Source organism: Ambystoma mexicanum, chromosome 5q, assembly GCF_040938575.1.
Source record: "Ambystoma mexicanum isolate Mex_15411 chromosome 5q, UKY_AmexF1_1, whole genome shotgun sequence".
Classification (NCBI taxonomy): domain Eukaryota; kingdom Metazoa; phylum Chordata; class Amphibia; order Caudata; family Ambystomatidae; genus Ambystoma; species Ambystoma mexicanum.
Window position 1 is genome coordinate 706799618 of NC_090933.1, and position 19318 is coordinate 706818935.

General features: G+C 48.8%; 1 long non-coding RNA gene across 1 annotated transcript in view; it reads left to right on the forward strand.

Moving 5' to 3' along the window:
* LOC138497606 (uncharacterized) overlaps positions 1-19318 on the forward strand; it is a 220133-nt gene that overhangs the window by 134317 nt on the left and 66498 nt on the right. The window lies entirely within an intron of this gene.

Genomic DNA, 19318 nt, shown 5'->3' on the forward strand with positions numbered 1-19318 from the left:
ACTCACCTGTCTTTAACTCTTTTTATGGGTGTCATTTTTAAGACTCTCCATAGTGCCTTTTTAAAGTTATCATGTCTAACAACTTATTGGCAATAAGTGCCTGCTGTTGCTGGGTTGCCCTAAGGGCTCCCCATTTAACTTTCTTGTGCTAACCTTGAGTGAACTACAGTTCCCAAGGGTAGAAAGGATCTTTGGATCCATTTTACATTTTTATTCTGTGAAACCAGCGCACCCCACCTTATGTGGAGTGCTGGGGAGATACAATGTATCCCCCTTCGTATTTAAACTGTAACAATTCTGTTAGTGACAAGCTTACCTTCAATGGCTGGTGGCAGTGATACCTTTTACTAACTAATTTGGTGCACCTTTACCGCGGGCTGTGATCACAGCTGCAGTAAAGGCACCTAAGGGTGCTCATTTTACTAAAATGGCCCCTGTCTTCTATTTCTGCCATTTCAGTGTTTCTTGTTTTTTCGTGTTCCTTCCCCTGACATTCAGGGAGGGAAATTCCTTTGTTTGAGTTTTGTCTTTGGCGGGAGTCCCCTGGACAACCCGCCCAGGCTCCAGAGTGCTGGACCTTTTTAACGATGAGAATTCAACCGCGATTTTCTGTCTTCTGTGCTCCTTGAAAAGGTGCCAAACCCGCAGAACCGCATTCAGCTGCGAGAGAAATCTTGCCTAGAGCCTTCTTCATCTATCCCTGCTCCAAAGTCCCTTCTGAGGTCTTGTGTTCCGTCTTCAGGACAAGGAATCCAGTGATCGGGTATTTGGCTGCAGTCCCTGAAGTTCGCCTGCTGCAATCTCTTCTTCATTGCTGAGGTACTGTGTTGGCTTGGGTATATACTTACCTTAAGCCTGCTGGGATTTCTGTGTAGTCCTGGGGTGTTTTCTGTGATTGGGAGGTCCCTCGTCCAGTACATCCAGTCCCACTGCTAGAATCCAGCTGGGGTGTCTTCTGTGAAGCCCTGGACCCTCTTCTAACCCTAGAAGTAAAGTACTCGCTTGTTTGCCAGTTTTCTTAAGGAAACTCTGACTTTTGCTACTAAAGAACTTATTCTAACACTGCCTGTTGGTCACTAGTCCTAGTGACCCCCCTTCTGCCACTGAGAACATTCATGCTCTAAGGGAAAGACTTTGAAGGGATTGGGACTTCTGCCTAGAGAAGAAATCCAGTGTTTTACTTACTTGTAAAGAGTTGGTGGGTAACTGTAATTCTCACAGTGAACAGTTACAAAAGTTCTTAATGATCTTGAATGTGTGATGCACTATTCTTAAAAGTATGGTTAACATCTTTTCTTCCTTAGCCACTGTTTTGCCAGTCTAAAAGAAAGTAGATGTGAAGGTATTTTACTCTCCTGTGATTAGGTTTTGCCTCTTTACAAAAGTAATGTGTTGGTTTCACCAGATTATTCCTGTAGGGTAATTGTATGAGTGTCCTCCAACTGTTGGTATCACCAGGTTAGTCCTGTTAGGATATCTGTATGAGTGTCCCCCAACTGGGTCTTGCTTCCCCTGACTTGCTGCTAGCTTGTCCTTAATAAGTCTACATTAGGTTGTTGCCTACCTAGAATAACTATTCAGTAAAGTGTGACATTGGGTTTTACTTTCCCCTTCATTGTGAAGTTAATGTATGTGGGTTTTACTTACCTTGTGTTAGCTGTGTGCCATCCAAAACAAGTTACCCGAGTTATTGCTTACCTCAATCTGGGGTTCCCTGATTTCCAAAGCATCTGTAATTGTATATTACATCCTTAGGTTTTACTCACCTGGTATAACTGTGTGTTATGACAAAAGTAGTTATAGGTTTTTACTGCACCTACAATAAGTGTTTCACTATTCACCAAAAGTATATTGTACAGTTGACTGTTTGTGTGATTTGTTCCAAGAGTCACTGTACAACTGGAAGGGCCTACTGTCCTTGTATTACCAAAAGTAATCTAAAAGTAACCATTGGTCTTTTACTCCCAAAGAATAGGCTTGACCTATACTAAATGTGTATAACAAGGGTTTGACTTCCCTAGAACTGCTGTTAGGTGTTCCAAATAAGGTCTATACTGGGGTCTGTGTACTTTCAAGTATAGTGTTGTGTTTTATATTGTGATTTTATATAATGCGTCAATACTTACTTAACCCCTAGATTTATCTGGGCCTACTTGTATTTAAATAAATCCTTTATTGTTACAATACATAGTGTTTCAGTGTTTCTTTACAACATTTGTATTACAATGTTCACTTGTACTGCACCTACTGCCTTCTCTCCCTCCTAAAATAAGCCTGGCTGTTCTGTCTACGCTACCCCGAACTCAGGTGGTACAGCCTTATACTAAGAGTGGAGTCTTGTACTGCCTCAGTAGAATGGTTTTGCTAGGCCCTTAATTGCACTTCAGAAAAACTGTCCTAACACTGTTGGCATGCGCTGGGATAAAGGTGGATTGCATTACATTGATTATTGATATACTTTGTGTCCAAAGGAAACCAACCAGTAGGTTTGGTTTAGCCAAGGTAAAGTGTACCTATTGTATTTAACACAAGAACCAACACCATGGCCTGCTTTAGGCCTGAGGACTACTCTTATGCTGCAATGGAAAATGTGGTTACAATGTGTATAGAGAAGGGCCTCAATTGTGAAGGAAGTAAGCTTGAATTATTACAAAGGTTATGGTACCATATGCATGGTTTCAGTGAACCTGTGTCCACTTCTAACAATATTGCTGGGAGTGAGGATGATGAGGGTTCAGACAGCTGTCCAAACTCCTCAGAGGAGGAATATGAGGGTTCTGATGAGGAGGATGCTAGTTCACCCCCCCACCCTTCTCTTGCCTCTACCTTACTGCCTACCATGTGCTCTGAGATATCTAAGGAACTGTATATAAGAAAATTCCCGTGGGAAAACAATATGAAGATGTGGGAATATGAGAAAAAGTATAACGGGTCTGTAGAAGACCATTTTCTGCACCCCTCTTCTTTTTCCAGGTCTTCTGTGTCTACAGCTTCCTGGTTCCCAGAATTGGTGAGTCTGTATGTTGCTTGTGTTGGGGAGAGTGAGATTAAGTGTTATAGATGCATGGTCTGAGATCGTAACTGCATGTGTGGAGATGTCAGAGATGCGGCCTAGCAGTGTGGTCGAGGCCCAAATGTAGTCAATCCTGGAGAATGACTTATGTACGTGGGAGTAGTGTGTGTAAGCCTCTTCGTTACCCCGCAGCGCCAGCGAAACATCCCTAAGTGCCAATTGCTCAAATTTGGTGTTGAGGGCTCTGGACACCGGGGGCTGGGTATATTTGGTACTGGAGCTCCTATCCTGTGCGAGGTTCCATGCGATGTTGAAGTCCCCCATCAGGATGATCTCGCCCTCCCCAAGGCGTTCCAGGTTTGTGACGACCGCTTTTAAGAAGCTCTCTTGACCTGTGTTCGGGGTGTATATTGAGGCCACTCGCAGGGTGATCTGACCCAGTTTAACCAGGGCGAAGACATAGCGGCCCTCTTTGTCAGCATGTGTTTTCAGTATTGTCCCTTAGGTAGCCAATTTAAATGCTAGAAGAGCCGCTGATGTGTTCCCCTTGGCATTAGGTTAAAGATTGGGGAGTAGTGTCGTAGCTTCAGCCTATGTCGTCCTGAGATTTAATGTGTGTTTCCTGAAGGGTGAGTATGTCAGGCTGGTGAGTGGAGAGAAGACGTTCTAGCTTTCGCCTTTTTACAGGGGTGTTCAGCCCCCGGATATTAAGTGTTAAGCATTGGAATGTTCGGGGCATTAAAATGGTGCCATCCTCTGGGGATCCAGTCGCTACTGTTCGGTATTGGGACCTTCAACCAGCACCCCTGTCACCCCCTTAAACCCTTAACGAAAGACCTGATTCCCCTCCCTCCCACTCCCCTGCCCCCTTCCTTGTGTAGGTTGCCTTTACTAAACCACCCATGGATGAAACCTTTGAGGCAACCCACTATAAAACCCAGGAATACTCGTGTGCGGGGTATCAGAGTGCCCCTTCCCTTATTCCCCGTTGGATTCCAAGGTGAGCTCTCAACGACCCAGTGATTCTGTAGAAAGTATTCGAGTCCCAACAGGCCTCTTCTTCAGTCATCAGACCCTTAGATTATTGATGCTACTCTGGCAGGCGGCATGGCGCTCGGGGTGCTAGGCAAGGGCTTCATTTAGAGTTTCTGTTGGGTGCGATCTTTCGTCATTCATTCCCAGTGCCAGGGGCCCCTGGGGGCGTGCCTGGTCGCAGCCGGTTCCATATCTAATTTGCATTATCCTGGCTCCCTCCTCCTTGGTAGTTATTCTATGGGTAGTGCCATTCCAGTTAAAGAGCAGGCTGAAAGGGAAAGTCCCCTTATATGTAATCTTACTGGTTTGCAGGTGCTCCAGCAGTTAAAGCATGCCCCTTCTCTTCTGCAGGGTTAGCTGGGATATGTCCTGGTAGAGTTGGATCTCGATGCTGCAGTATGAGATTGGGGCTGCCTTCCTTGTCGCTCTGAGGATCTGTTCCTTTTGTGGATAGGAGGACAATGCAGCCAAGATGTCAATGGGGAGCGCGCCCGGGTCTTTGCCTATCATTCCAGCGCGGTGAACCGTATCCAATGGAACATCTGCTTCTCCCTCCATGCGCAGCAGATCCTTGAATATATTTGTCACCTGCTCTTTGAGGTCTTCATCGCAAACTGCTTTGGGGAGGTTTTCGAATGCGCTATTGGCCCTCCGTGATCTGTTCTCGAGGTCATCACATTGTAGCTTAATATTGTGGGTTGACCTGGCCAGATGATCCAAAAGTTCTTCTGATTTAGAGAAGTCCTGTGCCAGGTCATGCAGCGCCCTTTCATTTGTGTCGACTCTCTCACCCAGGGATGCAATGTCTTTGCGCATATTCGCCAGCTCTGCTTTCAGTTTTGTGGTAAGCGTGTGGAACTGCGTTCGGAGGAATGCCATGAGCTTGTCCTGAAAGGTCTGGAGACAGCGTTTCATATCCTCCTTGGATGTGGCCATGTCGACCCCACCTGTGCACGCTGCGCCTTGGTTGTTGTCCAGGTCGCTGGGTGCCCCTCGGTTCTAGACCAGCATTCCTGCAATGGGTTCTTCTTGGGAGTTCGTTTCGGCTTCCGTGCACTTTTCCTTCCTTTAGTGCCAGGCATTGACCACTGTTAGCTTAGTTGGGTCTCAGCGGGTCTTTGCTATGAAGCCGACGTGTGACGTTTCAAATGCCAAGCATTGGGTCTTGAGGAGAAAACGTGGATGTAAACGTATTGCTGCTGGCCAGAGTTCCCTAAGTGGGGTCAATGTGGGCAGTGTCCGGAGTGGCCTTGCTCCTGCCTGTGGTGGTAGGGTGGCCTCTGTATTCCCTCCATTACTGGAGCTCGGTGTGGCTGGGTCTTGGAGTGAGTAGGAGAAAAGTCAGTTGGGCCCCAGTGTTGGGACATTGAGGATCGTGGCTAGTGGCCCAGTGGACCCATAGAGTCTTGCGTCGGGTCCCTGTGTGGCCCGGCCTCTGGCATGGGTCATGATATTGCGTACCATGGTTGCTCTCCGGGTGTCAGGAGCCTCCTGGGGTACCTGCTATGGGCTCAATGTCATGCGCGGTGCAAAGTGGGGATAGCGGTGCGGGGTGAAGAGGTGCATGCTTCCCCGATGTGCTGGATGCTTCCTGGGGCTGGGAGGTGGGTCGGCACAGTCCGATCCCAGGTGCTGCCTTGAGGGGTCTGCCTGTGCCTTGGTCTTTGTGTTGTGTGAGGGAGGGCTTGCCAGGGGCACACCGCTGTGCTGGTGTGTTACGCTAACTGGGCGCAGCGTGTTCAGCCCACGTATACCATGGTGTCGCCGGGCAGGGCCGCCACGTTTGCCGTTGGAAGTCGCTGGGTGCGCACCCACCTCAAAACTGCTCTGCTTTCGGGGATGGTGCCAGTTTTTCACTATTCAGTTTTCCCCGTTATGGAGGGATTCGTTCTGCTTTTTTGTCGGAACAGATATTACGGGGTCGGAGTTCAGCAGACCGCGTCTTTACATATCCACTGCCATCTTGGAATCTATTAACTTAGTTTTCACAGTAAGCTGAAATCCATTAGAATGCTGTAACCTCTCTCAGAATGGAATTAAAAGTATCTCTCTCTGAGAAAAAATACCATGTCTCAACCCATGGAGTCTCCTCCCTACCCTGGGCCCTATCTCCACCCAGGCGAACTTCCCGCAGTACACCACCCCCAGGATTGGGATCATAAAGTGTCTGCCTTCTCGTGGCCGCCTGGGAAGAGACTCTAGGTAGGGTTTTAGTGAGGGATCCACAGGATTCCCCACACCCTCCACCTTTAGAGGCCTCTATCTTTGCGATATTGCGATAGATGGTGTAGTTAGGAGGAATTGCAAGGGACAAGGCTGGGCCAGAGGCAGCATGCAGCCAGGTTTCAGTGATCGCTAGAAGGTCCAGGTTACTGGTTAGAATGAGGTCAGAGATGTCAAGTGCTTGGGCAGAAATAGATATGGCATTCACTAAGGCTCCATTTGGTTGAGTATTTAGGCAGAGAAGGGCTGCTTGGCAGAGGAGTGGAGAGGCACTGTGCTGGTGCAGAGGTGGGTGTCCTAGGAGGTAGGGCGGTACATGAAGTACTGTACGGGGAGGTACAAGTGATGTCATGTTCAAGTTGAGAGGTAGAGTTGGAGGTACAAGTTGTGAAGATGGTGTGTTGGCTGGAGTTTAGAGCAGTTGAAATAGGATTCTGGTTGGGTGATGTGTGAATCAGCAGTTGGGTTGGGGCTGGCGGGATAGGAGACCGGTTGGCAATGGTGTGACATTCTGGGTACGGTGGGCACATGGGCTGTTCGGGAGGTGAGGTATGAGTGACCGATCTCAAATCTGGCAGGAGTGTGCAAAGGGTAGGCTAAGTAAGCAGGCATGTATGGGACATGCATTGCAAGACTTATGACAGCAAGCAGGTGGGGGACACAGAGTGGCCTGAGGGGTGATATGGCAGCTTGAGTCATCAGTGGGCTTTTTTGGAAAGTGCTGGGTGCTGTAGGTGCAGGGAATGCATGCAGAGAGGTGTTTGCGTCTCTCTATGCCTAGGCAAGGACGCAAGGTGGCATATGGGCAGGCTTAGGTCAACTTTTATTTTAGTTTAAATTCGAGGGACATATTGGCAGGTGAGAGAGCGCAATGATAGGATTTCTTTCAGATCCTAAGCATGGATGCCAGTGTGCATAAGAGTGGGCCTGCAGGTGCAGTTTTGCTGTGGAATTTACAGGGTAGCTCTGGGAGCCCTGGATGGGTGAAGTGCACATCGAGAGGCGATTGAATTTCTCAATGCCTCGACAAGGTCTCAAGGTGGTATGGGGAAGATGTGTGGGCTTACGTTGGCTGTAGGCTTTGACTGGTGGCTGGGTGGTGCACATGAGGGACGGATTCTCTAAATTTGGGCAAGTTATCATATTTAAGGCCCGGCATGGGCTAGGCTGCCGGCAAGCGATTGGCTTGAATGAGCAAGCCTGACGTTCAAAGCAGTGCACGTACGGGGTGCGGCACTGGCATGTGGTATCTCTGGTGGACAGGAGAGCATTTTTTGGGGAGTGCCATAGGTGGGGTAGCCAAGGCCAAGGCAGGGTTAGTGCATTGGAGTGAGTAAGGAAGCATAATGGCGGCCAGGTTCAGTTGTGTGTGAAGTGCTGTGTGTGTAAGGCTTAGCGCTGCAGGAGGCAAAGTAGGCTTGCGAGGTAAAGGTGTTGAGATGGGTAGCTTGGGCAATTCAATCATGGATGGTAGGAATGTTAATGGGTGAACAAGAACAGTAGGGGGTAATAAACATGGCACAGACCTATTTCGAGTAGCAGGGAGCAAGCAAGTGAGACAGTACATTGTTGACGGTCTAAGGCCTCCCATGTCCGGAAAGGGGTAAAAGACACAGGCCTTGGTCCTGGGCCTTTGTAAGGGGCCGGCATCGCCTGCCGGCTCCCAGGATCCTCCTGCTATAGAACTGAGGTCGCCCAATCAGCAGAAGGAGAAGGCGGGACATGGTTCCTGGTCAAAGCCTGTGAAGCAGACTTCAGCGGCAAGTCAGCCAATTTTAGAGTGGCTTTTAAGCATTTCAATGCCTATCACAGCAATATTATGGTGCTGCTTTGGTTGCTGCCCAGCAGGGCACTTCATTGCAAAATAAGTTGTTTAGAGGGGATTGGGTCCTCCTACGTATTCCATATCTATGACAGTAATCACCACAGCTGTGCTGCTTCGGAAAATCTTTCTGCGTCGATGACGTCGATACGCTGTCCTCGAGGGCCTCCGTCACTGGATGTTATAAGTAGGACGCACGACGCCCGTAGCCTCAGTTCCGTTTTTTCCGCGAACGTGTTTGCTTCGGAGATCTCGGCGCGCCTCGATTCTACTGAATCCTGTTCTTTCGGTTCTTCGAACCTGTTTCTTCATTGCTATCATATGATGTCTTCAGCTTCTTCCACCCCGCGGTCAGGGTTTAAGAAGTGTCGGGTGTGCGGGTCCAAGATGTCACTGACGGATACGCACGACGCTTGCCTCTGGTGCCTCGGGGAGGACCATGATACGGACGGCTGTGTCGACTGCCAATTGCTCACATCGAAGGCCTTGCGGGAGCGTAAGAAGAAGCTGTCAGTCGGTAAGGTGCCCAAGCCCTGGAAATCGCGTTCCACTGGTCTTTCGACGGACGATTCGAGGGGCGACTCTCCGCATCGTCGTCGTGAGTCCGGGGCTTCTCGGTCTGGGAGTCGGTCCCAACAAGCATTCCACTCCTGAGGAATGGGATTCCTTCCGAAAGGAGATGTTGGTGATTTTTCAATCGCAGCGCTCCGGTCCGTCCACGCCGTCTGAGGACTCCGGTCGTGGCCGTGCTAGAGACACCGCTCGTACGCCTTTGGGCTCGACCAGTCGTTGTGACCACTGGGCGCCTTCGAGGTCCCGGTCGGACAAGGATGGTCGCTCTAGACATGCCCGTTCCAGGTCCCGGTCCTCGACGCCCTTGAGACCGCGAGAACCTTTGACGTCTTCGAGGAAGACATCGACGCCGGCGGCGTCGAGGTCGCCGACGGACTCTCTCGCGGCCCCACCTCCGAGGAAGTCGTCCACGCCATCGGCGCCCAGGCTGTTGAGAGACACGCTCGGGGCTCCGCCCTCGAGGCCTGTGTCGATGCTGTCAAAGCTATCGGCGCTGCGCTCGACGCCGATTCTGTCAACGACCTTGACGCCTTTCGAGGCGGCCTTGTCGGAGGTACCCCGTGGCACGGTGGTACCCCCCAGAAAGGCGCTGGCCAAGGCTAAACATGTCTTTGTGCCTTTTTCTGTACCCTCCTTCCAGCCTATGGATTATATTTCTGAGGTGGATGAGGGGTCTGAGGAAGGTGAGGTTCCTGAAAAAGTTCCTGATGACATTATTTCTGGTCATAGTCAACTTGAGGACCTGCGTCAGTCGCTGCTCGACGCCAGTGGTCTAGACACTTCTCCGGAGGTGGAGTTTGGTCGGCCGGAGCCTGGCACGCATGCCGAATCCTCATACCGGTGCCTCATGTCGAGGGTCACGGATTACCTGGGGTGGTCTGCGCCCCCTGGGGATTTTCAGCAGGATGACTTGACTGATATCCGCGACCAAGGTCCTCCAACTGACCCGGTGCTGCCATTCCATATGGCCTTGCAGAGAAAGGTGGCTGCGGCTTGGACTGCTCCGGAGAGTCTCCCGGCAGTGAGCAAGTCCTTGCCGAGGAAATATCACCCAGCCAGTGGCGACCCCTGCTACTTAACCACGCACCCTACTCCGGAAACTTTGGTGGTGCAGGTGGCTATGGCCCCGGCAAAGCAGGCGTCGTACCCTACATCCCTCCTGATAGGGACGACAAACGTTTTGATGGCTGGGCGAAGAAGGTATTTTCTTCTGGGGGTATGGCGCTTCAGGCTGCTAACTCTGTTTGTCCCTTGTCTCGTTTCACGCGCACTCTGTGGAACTGTACTTCCCTAGCGGCTTATCATATTCCCGAAGGGGAGGAACGGGATAGTTTCCTTGCTATCGTTCAGGATGGCAAGGATGCAATGTGTGAATCCATTCAGTCGGGTTTGGACATGGTTCATTGCGTCAGCCGGTCCATGGCGGCGAGCACCGTAATACACAGGTTTGCGTGGTTGCGGAAGTCGGGCTTTGCTCCTGATGTGCAAGCCCGGCTCCTCAACATGCCCTTTGATGGTGACCATCTTTTTGGCAGCAAGGCTGACGAGAGTCTTGAGAGGTTGCAGACCTCCAAAGCTGCAGCAAAGTCGTTGGGTGCTGCAGTCCGCCAACTTCCGCCTTTTCGTCGTAGGGGACAGCAATGGAGGGGGGGGTTCCTTTCTCTATTACACGTCCTTTAGTAAATCGAGAGGAGCTGCAAGTCAAAGTGGCAACCGTAGGAGTGCCAGAGGTGGAAAACAAGGTACTCGAGGTGCCAAGGCTGCGCAAGCAGTTGTCTGTTTGCCCTCAGGCACTGCCGCAGCCGCTTCAGCTCAGTCATGAGGCCCATGCTTCTCCGGTTGGGGGAAGGCTGGCGCAGCATCTGGTAGAATGGCGTGCCATTACATCAGATGTGTGGGTTCTGGAGATCATAGCCCACGGCTGCTGTCTTCCTTTCCGGCAGAGGCCTCACGACAATCCACCAGGGAACCTCTCTTTGAAGAGTCTGGATCCGCTCCTTGTGCAGGAAATTCAATCCCTGCTGGAGAAAGGCACCATAGAACTGGTGCCTGTAGCGGAGAGGAACAAGGGATGGTATTCCCCTTATTTTTTGATTTCGAAGAAAGACTGAGGACTGAGACCCATCATGGACTTGCGCGGTTTGAACAAGCTCCTCAGGAAGGGCAAGTTCAAGATGGTTACTCTTTCTCAAGTCCTCCAGGCCCTTCAACTTCAGGACTGGTTGTTGTCTCTCGACCTCAAGGACGCTTATTTTCATGTGCCGATCCATCCAAAGGTACAAGAAGTACCTAAGGTTTGCGGTTGGCAACTCGCACTTTCAGTTTCGGGTCCTGCCATTTGGATTGACCTCCGCCCCGAGGGTCTTCACCAAGTTCATGGTGGTTGTGGCAGCGCATCTCAGGAAAGGGGGATTCACGTCTACCCCTACCTGGACGATTGGTTGATCAGGGCGCGCTCTCCCGAGCAAGTCCTGGATCATCTGTCCGTCACCTGCCACTCCCTTCACAAGCTGGGCTTCTCCCTCAACTTAAAGAAGTCCCACTTGACGCCAACACAGCGGCTCCAGTACACCGGAGCGGTGCTCGACACATCCCTGGGGCAGTGTTTCCCTCCCCAGGTAAGGGCTCTTCACATTCAGCAGATGGTGCACAAGTTTCAACTTGCCCAGACGCTCCAGGCGTTCGAGTTCTTGAGGTTGCTCGGCCTCATGGCATCCTGCATTCTTCTGGTGCCAGAGGCCAGGCTGCGGATGAGATCTCTACAATGGGCCCTCAATCTTCAATGGCCCCAGTCCTCCGGCAGGTTGTCGGACCCCATTCAGGTGCCGCCCGCGGTCGCCCAGGACAATCTGTGGTGGGCCGTCCAAGGCAATCTGATGAGGGGGGCTCCATTTTGGCTGCCCTGGCCAGAGGTGACGATCGTGACGGACGCATCCCTCACGGGATGGGGAGCTCATGCCAACGAGCTGACAGTCAGCGGTCGTTGGTCTCCGTCGGAGTCCAGACTCCATATCAATCTGTTGGAGCTGAGGGCCGTCAGGTTTGCCCTGAAGGCTTTTCTGCCGACTGTGCGAGGGAAGAATGTCCTGATTCTGACGGACAACACAGTGGCCATGCACTACCTCAACAAAAAAGGGGGGGCAGGGTCACTTCCTCTGTGCAGGGAGGCGATGCAGCTCTGGTTCTGGGCCATCCAGCAGGAAATTTCGATCTCAGCAGTTCATCTGGCCGGAGACGAAAACGAGACGGCGGACGCTCTGAGCAGGCAGAGCGCGATCTCTCACGAGTGGGAGTTGGCTCAGGAGATTCTCCTGGAGATCTTTGCCCTTTGGGGGACCCCTGAAGTGGATCTCTTCGCCTCCATGGTGAACCGGAAGTGCGAAAGATTCTGCTTGCGGGAATTTCCCCCAAGAGGAGCCTTGGGAGACGCGTTCGTGGTGGAGTGGTCCTTCCCACTGCTGTACACATTTCCTCCAGACCCGTCATCCCGCAAGTGCTGCGGAGGTTACGGAGGTTCGGTTCCCGGATGATCCTCATTGCTCCAACATGGGTCCAGAGGACGTGGTACCCGGACCTTCTCGACTTGTCCATCTGCCCTCCATGTCGTCTTCCCTACCGAGACGATCTGCTATCACGGGAGGAGGGGTCAGGTTCTCCATCCAGAGGTCAGATCCCTCAACCTTCACGCTTTGCTTCTGAAAGGTTGAGGTATAAAGATTGGGAAGACGTGATGGAGGTGTTGCTTTCGGCCAGACAGCCGGCAACAAAGTCCCTGTACCATTGCCATTGGAGAAAGTTCTGCGACTGGTGCAGGGTTAAGAATGTGTATCCTTTTTCATGTGACATTTCTGTGGTTCTGTCTTTTTTGCTTTCTTTAGCCCACGGGGGCTTGCAAGTGGGTACCATTAAAGGTTACCTGGCGGCGCTGTCCATATTTAAGTGCTCGTCTGAGGAGTGTTCTTATTTTAAAATTCCTTTAATTTCTCAGTTTCTGAAAGGGCTCACTAATGTGTTCCCTCCGTCACCTTTCCAGGTGCCCGGGTGGGATTTGAACCTTGTTCTCAAGTTTCTAAAGGGTGCTCCATTTGAGCCTTTACATACTTGTCCTTTCAGACTGTTAACCCTGAAAACTGTGTTTTTAGTTGCGGTCACTTCCGCTCGCAGAGTGAGTGAGTTACAGGCAATGTCTGTTAAGCCACCCTTCACTGTGTTTCATAAGGACAGGGTTGTTCTTAGAGTTAGTCCTTCTTTTCTTCCGAAAGTTGTGTCGGATTTTCATTTGTGCCAGAAGGTCATTCTTCCATCATTTTATCCTCCTCCGCATCTGGGTAAAGACGAGGAGAGGCTTCATAGGTTAGATCCTAGGAGGGCTTTACGTTTCTATTTTTCACGCATGTCCCGGGTCAGAGTGGAGAAACAGCTCTTTATTGGTTACGCTGGAAGGCGTTTGGGACAACCTGTGACTAAGCAGACTTTGTCTAGATGGATTATCTTGGCAATTTCTGAATGTTACCGCCTGGCGGGTAGACCCTCCAGTAGGCTTACGGGCCCATTCGACTAGGGATATGGCTGCCTCTACTGCCCTGCAGAGGGGTGTTCCTATTCGTAGCATCTGTGACGCAGCCACTTGGGCTTCGGTCCATACCTTTGTACGTCACTACTCCCTAGATTCTATCCACGGGCAGGATCTGGCCTTTGGCAAGGCGGTCCTTTACTCTGCAATTTGATTGGGCATTCTAAATTTGTATATTCTAAATTCATTCCCACCTCCTTATGTTGGTACTGCTTTGGGAGTCTGTCATAGATATGGAATACGTCGGAGGACCCAATCCCCTCGAAGAACAAGTTACTCTCTAACCTGGTAACGTTCTTTCGATGGGATGGTCTGACGACGTATTCCATATCGCTCCCTCCCTGCCTTCCCCGCTACGGAATTTCTTATGCGATTGCAGCTTACGTTTCCGCAAGGCTTTCTGTGGTCATACTGGCAGAAGATTGGTGCCACACGTTCTGGGGAAAAAACTACAACTGAGGCTACGGGCGTCGTGCGTCCTACTTATAACATCCGGTGACGTCGGCTCGACGGAGGCCCTCGAGGACAGCGTATCAAAGTCATCGACGCAGGACGCAGACGCCGAAAGATTTTCCGAAGCAGCACAGCTGTGGTGATTACTGTCATGGATATGGCATACGTCGTCGGACCATCCCATCGAAAGAACGTTACCAGGTAAGAGAGTAACTTGTTCATCTGGGCATAACTCAACAGAGGGAAGTGTGCAGCTCTATGGTGGCCCAGCTGGGCCCATCATCTCATTTCTGTGCAGCCAATCATGGCTTACCTCACATTTAGGAGATTCCATGCTAAATGTTGTGTGGCGTGCAGCAGGGGCGAGCTGATGATCCAGAGCCCTGAGTTCCCTCCCACAGGACTAGACACAGGAAGAAGCCATGGGCCTTGATTGTGGGCCACTTTAGGAGGTCGGCATCGATAACTGCCACTACTGGACACTGAAAGACTCCCTGTGAGCTGTCGTATGGCATCTGAGCAAAAGGATTGCCCCCTCCCACGGAAGGCATTCACTGTTCTCGCTGAGGCAGGGGACTCTGGAACCTCTTATTTTGTGGGGCTCTATAGGGAGCCTGCTCCCCTTGCCTCATCTGCTCCAGTCGGGTACGACAATCCCTAGCAAAATGACCCAGCTTCTGGCAATGGCAACATTCCGAAGGGGGCCTAGACATACCCCTCTCCCATTGGTCCACTTGTGGCTGCTGTGATTGTATGCCTAGATTATGAAAGTAGCTCCCCTTGATTCTGTATCTTTCTCTCTTCCTGCCTGGTTCCAGCCTCCCTGTCTTCCGGAATCAGCCTGAAATTGGGGCGTTGCCCCAAACTGAGACTGGGGCATCATACTTCGATTCCGTTTGTACTGCACTGGTAATTACTGCTCCTTCTAAAGTTGCCTGATCTAATTTCTTTTCTGAATTTGTTTTGTTTCTCCCCTCAACTTCTGATCCTGCTTATCCTTTTCCTCTGTCTTCATTACTCTAAAGAAAGGCACTATATCTGCTTGGATCTCAGCCCACGGTTTCATTTCCAATCCAATCCAATCACTCGAAGTCCAACTGGGCTGGTTTTGGTAGTCCCTTTTGTGTAGTGTGGAAAAACAGGGCTGGCAATCTTCCTGTCTCATCCGACGCTTGTCCCACTTCTTCTCTCCACTGCTCTTGCATACGAGTTATATAATCAACAAGATCTTCACCTGGCTTTATACTGCTATTGATCAATGCCCCCATATCTGGCTTATACATAGCTCTGAGTGCCGCCCACATCCAAGTACAGAACTTGTTAAATGTTGCCCCATCATATGTGTCATCAGTAATCATAACTATATAATCCCACTTCTTCCATAAACTGATTTCTTTTCTCCTCAACTAGTACTGAAAGTAAATTTTTTATGTCCCACAATTCTAGGGATACACTCGCTGTTTGTTTCTCGAATTGATAGATCCATTTACCTGTGCCATCTGATAATGGCGGTAAACCTTTCCTCAAATTCTCCTTGTCCATTTGTGGCCATGGAGCATACTTCAAGTTGTTTCCTGGTAGCTGAACAAGTGGAAACTGCATTGCAGCTGGTGCAATCTGTTCTCTAACTTCCTTTCTTTCATATGTTTCTCATACTACCAAGGCTGCTCTCATGTACTCATAATCCCATGCAGGATCCCCCTGACCTTCCCAGATACATAATCTAGCCATGTCCATGTATCTTTTTTGAAATTATCCCTCTCGGGCCACAATATAAAGGTATGTTTTAGTTCCTCTGTCCATTTTGCTAGCATACAGCAAAATGCTTGCCCATACAGGAAAATCTTCCCTTCTCACTCTCTCTTCATTCTCTTGTTGTCGCCACTACCACCTGTATAAATTGTGATGCCACCCCGTCTCCCTTCTTTCCATTGTCTCCACTCAGACCTTTCTCTTTACTTCCAGTCCGTTCAGCAATGGCCTCATCTTCCTTATCTGATTCCCCCTCTCTACTTCCCTTATCTCTTTCTTTATCAAGTTACATCTACATTTTCTTCAATCTGCATTTCCGTCATCTGGGCCATTTTCTATAAGGCCCCACCAACTCTTTAAATGTTTTACCTCCTGGCAGCATATTATTGATAACCACAAAGCCTGCCCATTCAGACCCTCCTTTTGTATCCAACATGCTCGAGATCCCTCCTATTCGACTTGTCAGATAAGAATGCAAATCTTCTTCCCCTAACTCTTCTCTTTGTTTTCTTCCTAAATCTTACTTTAGTTTAGCAGCTGTCTTTTGCAATCTTAACAATTTACTGTCTACTATACCCCAAGGCTCTGAAGCAGCCGTCTCTTTTACACTACTCCACTCCATAAATGAAGTATCCTACTTCAATTTTTCCCCATTTATGCTTTGTTTTAAACCTAGTTTTACACTTTGCCCCCTTTTCCTCTGTTTCTGAATCTGTGTCGGTTCTTGAGCTTACATTTTTAGATACAGTTTCAATACTTTGGGTTTTACCATTTTTCTTCTCTTTTGGATGGTGGTGTTTTATATCCTGTAGCTACAGTTGCAGGTTACATGGAGCCTAAAGATGTATCTTCCCCAATGGCAATGGAGATGGGACAGTGGGTTCTATGATACTATGTATTTCAGAGTTGTGTGCATGACATAGTCTATCGTCCCCATGTTCCTTCCATACAATAACCTTATTTCATATTTCACCTGATTTTGCCCGATAACCCCATTTCGCATTTAGCCAGTTTGTGCCAGATACCCTGATTGTGCCAGATAGCCACATTTTGCATTAAACCTGATTGTGCCAGATAGCCACATTTTGCATTTAGCCTGATTGCCCCAGATAGCCACATTTTGCATTTAGCCTGATTGCACGAGATAGCCGCATTTTGCAGTTAGATAGCCAAATTTCCCATTAGCCTGATTGTGCCAGGTAGCCTTATTTCACATTTAACCAGATTTTACCAGATATTTTTTATCTCGCATTTAGTCTGATTGTGTCAGATAGCCTTATTTCACATTTAGCCTGATTGTGCCAGATAGCCATAGTTTGCATTTAACCTGTTTGTGCCAGATAGACACATTTTTACTTTAATTGCTGTGCTTTGAAACGTAGGCCTTTTTTCCCACTATCCAGGAAACTCAAATCTTGGTCTGTCTCTTTAACTGCTGTGTTTTGAAACTCAGGCCTTCTTTCCCACTATCCAAGAAACTCAGATCTAAGTGACTCTCTTTAGCTGCAGTGCTTTGAAACTTAGGCCTTTCTCCCACTACCCATGAAACTCAAATCTAGGTGTGTTTCTTTAACTACTGTGCTTTGTAAACTAGGCCTTCTTCCCCAGTAGCCAGAAAACTTGAATCTAGGTGTGTCTCATTAACTGCTATATTTTGAAGCTTGGGCAACCCTTTATCGAGATAGCCAGACCCCACCTACAATAAGCCTAGAATCCTATCAAGCCTGGGACTTCCCCACTCGTACTCCGTCTCCAAGTAAAGGGAATGACTCCCCAGTTCTTCCACTGACCGCCTTCCCACCTCTACCCCATAACCACCCCACTTATCAAGCCACAAGAGCACCCAGCACTAAACTGTTACACCTATAATCACAAACGTAAGGATGCCAAGAACCATCACAATCCCAACACTGAAAGGCATTGCACGTGGGCTACCGCCTCTGCAACCTAAACGCAAACAAACTTCTAAACCAATTTACTCATAAGGACCACAACACCTGCAACCTAAATGCAAACAAACCTCTAAGTCAACGTACCCCTAAGGACCGCAATAGGCCATGAAAAACAACATGATCACGCAAAAGACAAACGGGAGAAAGAATAAACCAAATGGAATCACACCACGTTCCTCATCCACTAGACATAGTCAAAACTGCAGAACACGCCCCCACAAACACGGTCGACAACAGAACAAACGCCAGGAGAAGAGAGAAATCTCTATACCTAACACCATACATCGCGACCGACCACCCACCAGAACAATTCAATACAACCAATGATGCAAGACATACCAACAACATACCAGAACCGTGCAGGAAAAGAACAGAAACACCCAGAAAGAATAAGATCAAAATCGACGACCTCACTCCATATATCACAAAAATGCAGGGACACCTCCTTCAACTGCAACAAAATATAGAAGAGGAACTCGAAGAAAACAGCAACCCAATAAGTAACCTAGCAGACCTACTCAATGACGAAAGAGACCCCACTGAACAACCATCATACCCTGAGAGCAACATGGAAACAAACCAACGTGACAATCACAAGACAAAACCGATATTAAAAAACAAACTAAACCATGGCAAAAGAATTCACTGTAACCTAATCAACGCAAGATCAATGTCCAAACTTGCCACTGAGATCTACGACCTGCTGTGCAACGGCGGTGTCAACATCCTATTCATCACAGAAACATGGTTTGATGACAACTACAAAATCCCACTCCACAGCTTCCTACCCAACAACTTCAAGTGCTCACAGGTAAGCAGGAAAGAAAAAAGAGAAGGCGGTCTTGCAATAGCTTTCAAGAAAACCTGGAAATAAATACAGATGAACCACTAAACATCAAAAACTGTAAATCCATAGTCCTTTACTTGACAGTGAACCCGAAAACAAACATCAAATTCATACTGGTTTACAGACCACCGACATACAACACAACATTCGTTGACACCTTAATTGAAGCATTCAGCAACATAGCCATCCAACATGAACATCTGATAATCCTCAGGGACTTCCACTTCTGGTTTGAAGAAGAAAACAAAACTCTCAAAAATCGCTAATCAAGCAACTAAAGACAATGAAACTACGCCAGTTGCTTAAAGGAACAACATACACGGCGGGACACACGATTGACGCAATCTTTGCCAACAAAAACCTTATCACTACTGGACCACCAATACAGATACTCTGGAGCGACCACCTCATTATTTCATGTGTGATCATGCTACCAACTAAAGCAGCCAAGCAGCCCGAAAGACTCCCAACTGTCACAAAAAGAAACTGGAAGACCTTCAAAGCGAGCAACTTGATAGAACAGCTTGAACTCACAAAACCACCAACCATTAATCTGGACGAAGCCGACCTCGACATAAAAACAGAGCCACTTCATAAATGGATGGCTGAAACAACTGATGGCATCTCCCCATAAAAAACTTTCATCCCATCACGAAAAAGAGCAATCTCAAAATGGTTTACCCCCCCCTACTCCCCCCTGCCTTGCTCAGTGCCATGAAAGGGAACAAGAAGCTCAAACTAGAATGGAAGAAAGAATACCACCAGGCAAAAAGATCACAATATCAATGACAAGTCCGATCTTACAAAAAGGAAATTCAAAAGGCCAAAAAGAAATACTATAACAGAATCACCAAAGCTGCCAACACCCAAAAAGAAATGTTCAACATAATAAATGAAACGAGGAACCCATCGGGCTGCAACAACGCTCTGGTACCTTCACAAAAACTATGCAACAACCTCACGGACGACTTCAAAAATAAAATCAGCGACATCAATCAAATCATACAAAGCAGACAAGTCAACCAAAACACACAACCACCCTGCCAACTGTGGAACCACAGAATGAACTCCAAAT